Raw genomic sequence first — 11,458 nt, 5'->3', positions numbered from 1 at the left:
TGTCAGAAGTGGGATTCGAACCCACGCCTCCAAAGGAGACTGCAACCTGAACGCAGCGCCTTAGACCACTCGGCCATCCTAACACTCTTGACCCTGCACTGATGGCTCAATTTCCAGCATATAAACCAAAATGAGTGCCATGTACTGAGTGAATGTTGTTTAATGTCCTCTGTATTTTCAATTACAGACCTTACTGCTCATGGAAACAGTGGGATCTGAAGCTGATGAAGGAGAGAGGATGGATCATCCTGACAGTGGATCCGGTGGTGACTGCTACTAATTCTCAATCATCTACTACATGGGGTGTGGACATGCTGACTTTTGAGCCAGTGCACATGGCCGGTGGTCACTGCTACTAATTCTCAATCATCTACTACATGGGGTGTGGACATGCTGAATTTTGAGCCAGTGCACATGGCCGGTGGTGACTGCTACTAATTCTCAATCATCTACTACAGGGGGTGTGTACATGCAGAATTTGGAGCCAGTTCAAGATTCAGATCAGGAGGTGCCTGGCTCCATACCAATCAACTCAGTGCCTCTGAGACAAGGACTTGAACGGTACAGTTTGAGTCCTCGACCCCCATGCTCAACGCGGCTGCAAGGATTCGGGGTGGATTGACTGAATGTGGCATTTCTTGTTGTGTACCATTCTTGTATACTGGATTAGTATAGTATGTTTTTTTTTAGCAGCTATGTTTGTTTTGTATTGGTTAAGGAGAAATGTTGTGTTCGTCATGGGCACGCATATGATGCACACCAAGGGAGGTAGGGAGTGTTAGTCTCCCCCGAGTTTTGGAGTTGGATGGTAGGCGCGGTGACGTGGAACCGGAGAGAATTAAAGGTCAGGGAAGGTGTTCCTCGTGGCCAATGACTCTATATTATTCTCTGTGTATTTATTTAAACTTATCTGCGAAACAGGCAGCGTGAGTGCACGATGCAACACACCCCTCCCATGCCCTGAATACAGAAGTTAAAAACCAGCTGTGATTGGGATGCAGGGGACCCTGGTGCCACTGAACCTTCTGCACTGTGAACCTGCTGAACTATTGACAGCTGCGCTCTTGATATGTAGGGTCGAAACCTTTATCTCTGCCCCTCTATCACGATTTGTTGAAGATGCTGTGATTTCCCGCTTTACCAATTTACTGCGATTTAGCCAACTTCAGGAAATTAGTGCAAGCAACGGACAATAGATCTTATCGATAATTTACAGAAACTGTTGACATTGTTTTTGATACGGGTGCTTGGGAAAAAAAAGTCCAAAAATGTATCCACCTCGCAAAAGACACTTGTCAGAAGTGGGATTCGAACCCACGCCTCCAAAGGAGACTACGACCTGAACAAGGCGCCTTAGACCACTCGGCCATCCTGACACTGTACGGATGGCTCAATTTCCAGCTTATAAACCAAAATGAGTGCCATGTACTGAGTAAATGTTGTTTAATGTCCTCTGTATTTTCAATTCCAGACCTTCCTGCTCAGGGAAACAGTGGGATCTGAAGCTGATGAAGGAGAGAGGATGGATCATCCTGACAGTGAATCCGGTGGTGACTGCTATTAATTCTCAATCATCGACTACATGGGGTGTGGACATGCAGAAGTTTGAGCCAGTGCGCATGGCGGGTGGTGACTGCTACTAATTCTCAATCATCTACTAGAAGGGGTGTGGACTTGCAGAATTTAGAGCCAGTTCACGATTCAGATCAGGAGGTGCCTGGCTCCATACCAATCAACTCAGTGCCTCTGAGACAAGGACTTGAACGGTACAGTTTGAGTCCTCGACCGCCATGCTCAACGCAGCTGCAAGGATTCGGGGTGGATTGACTGAATGTGGCATTTCTAGTTGTGTACCATTCTTGTATACTGGATTAGTATAGTATCTTTTTTTTGAGCAGCTATGTTTGTTTTGTATAGGTTAAGGAGAAATGTTGTGTTCGTCATGGGCACGCCAATGATGCACACCAAGGGAGGTAGGGAGTGTTAGTCTCCCCCCGAGTATTGGAGTTGGATGGTAGGCGCGGTGACGTGGAACCGAGAGAATAAAAGGTCAGGGAAGGTGTTCCTCGTGGCCAATGACTCTATATTATTCTCTGTGTATTTATTAAAACTTATCTGCGAAACAGGCACCGTGTGTGCACGATGGAACACACCCCTCCCATGCCCTGAATACAGAAGTTAAAAACCAGCTGTGATTGGGATGCAGGGGAACCTGGTGCCACTGAACCTTCTGCACTGTGAACCTGCTGAACTATTGACAGCTGTGCTTTTGATATGTAGGGTCGAAACCTTTATCTCGGCCCCTCTATCACGATTTGTTGAAGATGCTGTGATTTCCTGCTTTACCGATTTACTGCGATTTAGCCAACTTCAGGCAATTAGTGCAAGCAACGGACAATAGATCTTATCGATAATTTACAGAAACTGTTGACATTGTTTTTGATTAGGGTGCTTGGAAAAAAAAAGTCCAAAAATGTATCCACCTCGCAAATGAAACTTGTCAGAAGTGGGGTTTGAACCCACGTCTCCAAGGGAGACTGCGACCTGAATGCAGCACCTTAGACCACCCTGCTATCCTGACACTCTTGACACCAGACTGATGGCTCAATTTCCAGCTTATAAACCAAAATGAGTGCCATGTACTGAGTGAATGTTATTTAATGTCCTCTGTATTTTCAATTCCAGACCTTCCTGCTCAGGGAAACAGTGGGATCTGAAGCTGATGAAGCAGAGAGGATGGATCATCCTGACAGTGGACCCTGTGGTGACTGCTACTAATTCTCAATCATCTACTACAGGGGGTGTGGACATGCAGAATTTTGAGCCAGTTCAAGATTCAGATCAGGAGGTGCCTGGCTCCATACCAATCAACTCAGTGCCTCTGAGACAAGGACTTGAACGGTACAGTTTGAGTCCTCGACCGCCATGCTCAACGCGGCTGCAAGGATTCGGGGTGGATTGACTGAATGTGGTATTTATTGTTGTGTATTATTCTTGCATACTGGATTAGTATAGTATCTTTTTTTTTGAGCAGCTATGTTTGTTTTGTATTGGTTAAGGAGAAATGTTGTGTTCGTCATGGGCACGCCCATGATGCACACCAAGGGAGGTAGGGAGTGTTAGTCTCCCCCGAGTTTTGGAGTTGGATGGTAGGTGCGGTGATGTGGAATCGGAGAGAATAAAAGGTAGGGGAAGGTGTTCCTCGTGGCCAAAGACTCCATATTATTCTTTGTGTATTTATTAAAACTTCTCTGCAAAACAGGCACTGTGTGTTCACGACGCAACACCCCCACCCCTCCCATCCCCTGAATACAGAAGTTAAAAACCAGCTGTGATTGGGACGCAGGGGACCCTGGTGCCACTGAACCTTCTGCACTGTGAACCTGCTGAACTATTGACAGCTGCGCTTTTGATATGTAGGGTCGAAACCTTTATCTCGGCCCCTCTATCACGATTTGTTGAAGATGCTGTGATTTCCTGCTTTACCGATTTACTGCGATTTAGCCAACTTCAAGCAATTATCGATAATTTACAGAAACTGTTGATATTGTTTTTGATAAGGGTGCTTGGAAAAAAAAGTCCATAAATGTATCCACCTCGCAAAAGGCACTTGTCAGAAGTGGGGTTTGAACCCAAGTCTCCAAGGGAGACTGCAACCTGAGCACAGCACCTTAGACCACCCGGCCATCCTGACACTCTTGACACCAGACTGATGGCTTAATTTCCAGCTTATCAACCAAAATGAGTGCCATGTACTGAGTGAATGTTGTTTAATGTCCTCTGTATTTTCAATTCCAGACCTTTCTGCTCAGGGAAAAAGTGGGATCTGGAGCTGATGAAAGAGAGAGGATGGATCATCCTGACAGTGGATCCGGTGGTGACTGCTACTAATTCTCAATCATCGACTACATGGGGTGTGGACATGCAGAATTTTGAGCCAGTGCACATGGCCGGTGGTGACTGCTACTAATTCTCAATCATCTACTACAAGGGGTGTGGACATGCAGAATTTGGAGCCAGTTCAAGATTCAGATCAGGAGGTGCCTGGCTACATACCAATCAACTCAGTGCCTCTGAGACAAGGACTTGAACGGTACAGTTTGAGTCCTCGACCGCCATGCTCAACGCGGCTGCAAGGATTCGGGGTGCATTGACTGAATGTGGCATTTCTTGTTGTGTACTATTCTTGTATATTGGATTAGTATAGTATCTTTTTTTTGGGCAGCTATGTTTATTTTGTATTGGTTAACCCCTTCGCTGCCAGGCCTTTTCCCCCTCCTGTGCCGAGCCTTTTTTTGGCTATTTGGAGCAGTTCGCGCTTAGGCCCTCATAACTTTTTGTTCACATAAGCTACCCATGCCAAATTTGCGTCCTTTTTTTCCAACATCCTAGGGATTCTAGAGGTACCCAGACTTTGTGGGTTCCCCAGAAGGAGGCCAAGAAATTAGCCAAAAAACAGTGAAAATTTCATTTTTTTTTTAAAATTTGGAAAAATGGGCTGCAGAAGAAGGCTTGTGGTTTTTTCCCTGAAAAGGGCATCAACAAAGGGTTTGCGGTGATAAAATCACCAGCTTCCCAGCTTTCAGGAACAGGCAGACTTGAATCAGAAAACCCAATTTTTCAACCCAATTTTGGCATTTTACTGGGACATACCCCATTTTTACGATTTTTTGTGCTTTCAGCCTCCTTCCAGTCAGTGACAGAAATGGGCATGAAACCAACGCTGGATACCATAAACCGCAACATTTCTGAAAAGTAGACAAAATTCTGAATTCAGCAAGGGGTAATTTGTGTAGATCCTACAAGGGTTTCCTACAGAAAATAGCAACTGAAAAAGAAAAATATTGAAATTGAGGTGAAAAAAACATCAATTTTTCTCTAAGTTTTACTCTGTAACTTTTTCCTGCAATGTCAGATTTTCGAAAGCAATATACCGTTACGTCTGCTGGACTCTTCTGGTTGCGGGGATATATAGGGCTTGTAGGTTCATCAAGAACTCTAGGTACCCAGAGCCAATAAATGACCTGCACCCTGCAGTGGGTTTTCATTCTATGCCGGGTATACAGCAATTCATTTGCTGAAATATAAAGAGTAAAAAATAGCTATCAAGAAAACCTTTGTATTTCCAAAATGGGCACAAGATAAGGTGTTGAGAAGCAGTGGTTATTTGCACATCTCTGAATTCCGGGGTGCCCATACTAGCATGTGAATTACAGGGCATTTCTCAAATAGACGTCTTTTTTACACACTGTCTTACATTTGGAAGGGAAAAATGTAGAGAAAGACAAGGGGCAATAACACTTGTTTTGCTATTCTATGTTCCCCCAAGTCTCCCGATAAAAATGATACCTCACTTGTGTGGGTAGGCCTAGCGCCCGCGACAGGAAACGCCCCAAAGCGCAACGTGGACACATCACAGAAAACAGACCTGTTTTTAGCAAAGTGCCTACCTGTAGATTTTGGCCTCTAGCTCAGCCGGCACCTAGGGAAACCTACCAAACCTGTACATTTCTGAAAACTAGAGACCTAGGGGAATCCAAGGAGGGGTGACTGGCGGGGCTCGGACCAGGTTCTGTTACCCAGAATCCTTTGCAAAGCTCAAAAATTGGCTAAAAAAACACATGTTCCTCACATTTCTGTGGCAGAAAGTTCTGGAATCCGAGAGGAGCCACAAATTTCCTTCCACCCAGCGTTCCCCCACGTCTCCCGATAAAAATGATACCTCACTTGTGTGGGTAGGCCTAGCGCCCGCGACAGGAAACGCCCCAAAGCGCAACGTGGACACATCACAGAAAACAGACCTGTTTTTAGCAAAGTGCCTACCTGTAGATTTTGGCCTCTAGCTCAGCCGCCACCTAGGGAAACCTACCAAACCTGTGCATTTCTGAAAACTAGAGACCTAGGGGAATCCAAGATGGGGTGATTTGTGTGGCTCGGACCAGGTTCTGTTACCCAGAATCCTTTGCAAAGCTCAAAAATTGGCTAAGAAAACACATGTTCCTCACATTTCTGTGGCAGAAAGTGCTGGAATCTGAGAGGAGCCACAAATGTCCTTCCACCCAGCGTTCCCCCACGTCTCCCGATAAAAATGATACCTCACTTGTGTGGGTAGGCCTAGCGCCCGCGACAGGAAACGCCCCAAAGCGCAACGTGGACACATCACAGAAAACAGACCTGTTTTTAGCAAAGTGCCTACCTGTAGATTTTGGCCTCTAGCTCAGCCGCCACCTAGGGAAACCTACCAAACCTGTGCATTTCTGAAAACTAGAGACCTAGGGGAATCCAAGGAGGGGTGACTGGCGGGGCTCGGACCAGGTTCTGTTACCCAGAATCCTTTGCAAAGCTCAAAAATTGGCTAAAAAAACACATGTTCCTCACATTTCTGTGGCAGAAAGTTCTGGAATCTGGGAGGAGCCACAAATTTCCTTCCACCCAGTGTTCCCCCAAGTCTCCCGATAAAAATGATACCTCACTTGCGTGGGTAGGCCTAGCGCCCGCGACAGGAAACGCCCCAAAGCGCAACGTGGACACCACCAAAATTTTGGAAGAAAACAGAGGTGTTTTTTGCGAAGTGACTACCTGTAGATTTTGGCCTCTAGCTCAGCCGGCACCTAGGGAAACCAACCAAACCTGTACATTTCTGAAAACTAGAGACCTAGGGGAATCCAAGGAGGGGTGACTGGCGGGGCTCGGACCAGGTTCTGTTACCCAGAATCCTTTGCAAATCTCAAAAATTGGCTAAAAAAACACATGTTCCTCACATTTCTGTGGCAGAAAGTGCTGGAATCTGAGAGGAGCCACAAATGTCCTTCCACCCAGCGTTCCCCCACGTCTCCCGATAAAAATGATACCTCACTTGTGTGGGTAGGCCTAGCGCCCGCGACAGGAAACGCCCCAAAGCGCAACGTGGACACATCACAGAAAACAGACCTGTTTTTAGCAAAGTGCCTACCTGTAGATTTTGGCCTCTAGCTCAGCCGCCACCTAGGGAAACCTACCAAACCTGTGCATTTCTGAAAACTAGAGACCTAGGGGAATCCAAGGAGGGGTGACTGGCGGGGCTCGGACCAGGTTCTGTTACCCAGAATCCTTTGCAAAGCTCACAAATTGGCTAAAAAAACACATGTTCCTCACATTTCTGTGGCAGAAAGTGCTGGAATCTGAGAGGAGCCACAAATGTCCTTCCACCCAGCGTTCCCCCACGTCTCCCGATAAAAATGATACCTCACTTGTGTGGGTAGGCCTAGCGCCCGCGACAGGAAACGCCCCCAAAGCGCAACGTGGACACATCACAGAAAACAGACCTGTTTTTAGCAAAGTGCCTACCTGTAGATTTTGGCCTCTAGCTCAGCCGCCACCTAGGGAAACCTACCAAACCTGTGCATTTCTGAAAACTAGAGACCTAGGGGAATCCAAGGAGGGGTGACTGGCGGGGCTCGGACCAGGTTCTGTTACCCAGAATCCTTTGCAAAGCTCAAAAATTGGCTAAAAAAACACATGTTCCTCACATTTCTGTGGCAGAAAGTTCTGGAATCTGGGAGGAGCCACAAATTTCCTTCCACCCAGCGTTCCCCCAAGTCTCCCGATAAAAATGATACCTCACTTGCGTGGGTAGGCCTAGCGCCCGCGACAGGAAACGCCCCAAAGCGCAACGTGGACACCACCAACATTTTGGAAGAAAACAGAGGTGTTTTTTGCGAAGTGACTACCTGTAGATTTTGGCCTCTAGCTCAGCCGGCACCTAGGGAAACCTACCAAACCTGTACATTTCTGAAAACTAGAGACCTAGGGGAATCCAAGGAGGGGTGACTGGCGGGGCTCGGACCAGGTTCTGTTACCCAGAATCCTTTGCAAAGCTCAAAAATTGGCTAAAAAAACACATGTTCCTCACATTTCTGTGGCAGAAAGTTCTGGAATCCGAGAGGAGCCACAAATTTCCTTCCACCCAGCGTTCCCCCACGTCTCCCGATAAAAATGATACCTCACTTGTGTGGGTAGGCCTAGCGCCCGCGACAGGAAACACCCCAAAGCGCAACGTGGACACATCACAGAAAACAGACCTGTTTTTAGCAAAGTGCCTACCTGTAGATTTTGGCCTCTAGCTCAGCCGCCACCTAAGGAAACCTACCAAACCTGTGCATTTCTGAAAACTAGAGACCTAGGGGAATCCAAGGAGGGGTGACTGGCGGGGCTCGGACCAGGTTCTGTTACCCAGAATCCTTTGCAAAGCTCAAAAATTGGCTAAAAAAACACATGTTCCTCACATTTCTGTGGCAGAAAGTTCTGGAATCTGGGAGGAGCCACAAATTTCCTTCCACCCAGCGTTCCCCCAAGTCTCCCGATAAAAATGATACCTCACTTGCGTGGGTAGGCCTAGCGCCCGCGACAGGAAACGCCCCAAAGCGCAACGTGGACACCACCAAAATTTTGGAAGAAAACAGAGGTGTTTTTTGCGAAGTGACTACCTGTAGATTTTGGCCTCTAGCTCAGCCGGCACCTAGGGAAACCCACCAAACCTGTACATTTCTGAAAACTAGAGAACTAGGGGAATCCAAGGAGGGGTGACTGGCGGGGCTCGGACCAGGTTCTGTTACCCAGAATCCTTTGCACAGCTCAAAAATTGGCTAAAAAAACACATGTTCCTCACATTTCTGTGGCAGAAAGTTCTGGAATCCGAGAGGAGCCACAAATTTCCTTCCACCCAGCGTTCCCCCACGTCTCCCGATAAAAATGATACCTCACTTGTGTGGGTAGGCCTAGCGCCCGCGACAGGAAACGCCCCAAAGCGCAACGTGGACACATCACAGAAAACAGACCTGTTTTTAGCAAAGTGCCTACCTGTAGATTTTGGCCTCTAGCTCAGCCGCCACCTAGGGAAACCTACCAAACCTGTGCATTTCTGAAAACTAGAGACCTAGGGGAATCCAAAGAGGGGTGACTGGCGGGGCTCGGACCAGGTTCTGTTACCCAGAATCCTTTGCAAAGCTCAAAAATTGGCTAAAAAAACACATGTTCCTCACATTTCTGTGGCAGAAAGTTCTGGAATCTGGGAGGAGCCACAAATTTCCTTCCACCCAGCGTTCCCCCAAGTCTCCCGATAAAAATGATACCTCACTTGCGTGGGTAGGCCTAGCGCCCGCGACAGGAAACGCCCCAAAGCGCAACGTGGACACCACCAAAATTTTGGAAGAAAACAGAGGTGTTTTTTGCGAAGTGACTACCTGTAGATTTTGGCCTCTAGCTCAGCCGGCACCAAAGGAAACCTACCAAACCTGTACATTTCTGAAAACTAGAGACCTAGGGGAATCCAAGGAGGGGTGACTGGCGGGGCTCGGACCAGGTTCTGTTTCCCAGAATCCTTTGCAAAGCTCAAAAATTGGCTAAAAAAACACATGTTCCTCACATTTCTGTGGCAGAAAGTTCTGGAATCCGAGAGGAGCCACAAATTTCCTTCCACCCAGCGTTCCCCCACGTCTCCCGATAAAAATGATACCTCACTTGTGTGGGTAGGCCTAGCGCCCGCGACAGGAAACGCCCCAAAGCGCAACGTGGACACATCACAGAAAACAGACCTGTTTTTAGCAAAGTGCCTACCTGTAGATTTTGGCCTCTAGCTCAGCCGCCACCTAGGGAAACCTACCAAACCTGTGCATTTCTGAAAACTAGAGACCTAGGGGAATCCAAGGAGGGGTGACTGGCGGGGCTCGGACCAGGTTCTGTTACCCAGAATCATTTGCAAAGCCCAAAAATTGGCTAAAAAAACACATGTTCCTCACATTTCTGTGGCAGAAAGTTCTGGAATCTGGGAGGAGCCACAAATTTCCTTCCACCCAGCGTTCCCCCAAGTCTCCCGATAAAAATGATACCTCACTTGCGTGGGTAGGCCTAGCGCCCGCGACAGGAAACGCCCCAAAGCGCAACGTGGACACCACCAACATTTTGGAAGAAAACAGAAGTGTTTTTTGCGAAGTGACTACCTGTAGATTTTGGCCTCTAGCTCAGCCGGCACCTAGGGAAACCTACCAAACCTGTACATTTCTGAAAACTAGAGACCTAGGGGAATCCAAGGAGGGGTGACTGGCGGGGCTCGGACCAGGTTCTGTTACCCAGAATCCTTTGCAAAGCTCAAAAATTGGCTAAAAAAACACATGTTCCACACATTTCTGTGGCAGAAAGTTCTGGAATCTGAGAGGAGCCACAAATGTCCTTCCACCCAGCGTTCCCCCACGTCTCCCGATAAAAATGATACCTCACTTGTGTGGGTAGGCCTAGCGCCCGCGACAGGAAACGCCCCAAAGCGCAACGTGGACACATCACAGAAAACAGACCTGTTTTTAGCAAAGTGCCTACCTGTAGATTTTGGCCTCTAGCTCAGCCGCCACCTAGGGAAAACTTACCAAACCTGTGCATTTCTGAAAACTAGAGACCTAGGGGAATCCAAGGAGGGGTGACTGGCGGGGCTCGGACCAGGTTCTGTTACCCAGAATCCTTTGCAAAGCTCAAAAATTGGCTAAAAAAACACATGTTCCTCACATTTCTGTGGCAGAAAGTTCTGGAATCTGGGAGGAGCCACAAATTTCCTTCCACCCAGCGTTCCCCCAAGTCTCCCGATAAAAATGATACCTCACTTGCGTGGGTAGGCCTAGCGCCCGCGACAGGAAACGCCCCAAAGCGCAACGTGGACACCACCAACATTTTGGAAGAAAACAGAGGTGTTTTTTGCGAAGTGACTACCTGTAGATTTTGGCCTCTAGCTCAGCCGGCACCTAGGGAAACCTACCAAACCTGTACATTTCTGAAAACTAGAGACCTAGGGGAATCCAAGGAGGGGTGACTGGCGGGGCTCGGACCAGGTTCTGTTACCCAGAATCCTTTGCAAAGCTCAAAAATTGGCTAAAAAAACACATGTTCCTCACATTTCTGTGGCAGAAAGTTCTGGAATCCGAGAGGAGCCACAAATTTCCTTCCACCCAGCGTTCCCCCACGTCTCCCGATAAAAATGATACCTCACTTGTGTGGGTAGGCCTAGCGCCCGCGACAGGAAACGCCCCAAAGCGCAACGTGGACACATCACAGAAAACAGACCTGTTTTTAGCAAAGTGCCTACCTGTAGATTTTGGCCTCTAGCTCAGCCGCCACCTAAGGAAACCTACCAAACCTGTGCATTTCTGAAAACTAGAGACCTAGGGGAATCCAAGGAGGGGTGACTGGCGGGGCTCGGACCAGGTTCTGTTACCCAGAATCCTTTGCAAAGCTCAAAAATTGGCTAAAAAAACACATGTTCCTCACATTTCTGTGGCAGAAAGTTCTGGAATCTGGGAGGAGCCACAAATTTCCTTCCACCCAGCGTTCCCCCAAGTCTCCCGATAAAAATGATACCTCACTTGCGTGGGTAGGCCTAGCGCCCGCGACAGGAAACGCCCCAAAGCGCAACGTGGACACCACCAAAATTTTGGAA

At 47.8% G+C, this 11,458-nt stretch overlaps 1 non-coding gene across 1 annotated transcript; it reads right to left on the bottom strand.

The window, feature by feature from the left end:
* Nucleotides 1-83, bottom strand: TRNAL-CAG (transfer RNA leucine (anticodon CAG)). Its single transcript has one exon. It is a non-coding gene; the product is annotated as a tRNA-Leu (tRNA).
* Nucleotides 84-11,458: the final 11,375 nt, after the last annotated feature.

The sequence above is a fragment of the Pleurodeles waltl genome, unplaced genomic scaffold, assembly GCF_031143425.1.
Source record: "Pleurodeles waltl isolate 20211129_DDA unplaced genomic scaffold, aPleWal1.hap1.20221129 scaffold_39, whole genome shotgun sequence".
NCBI classification, from domain to species: Eukaryota; Metazoa; Chordata; class Amphibia; order Caudata; family Salamandridae; genus Pleurodeles; species Pleurodeles waltl.
The sequence above is the reverse complement of the archived record's forward strand: the minus strand, read 5'-3'. Positions and strand labels throughout refer to the sequence as shown.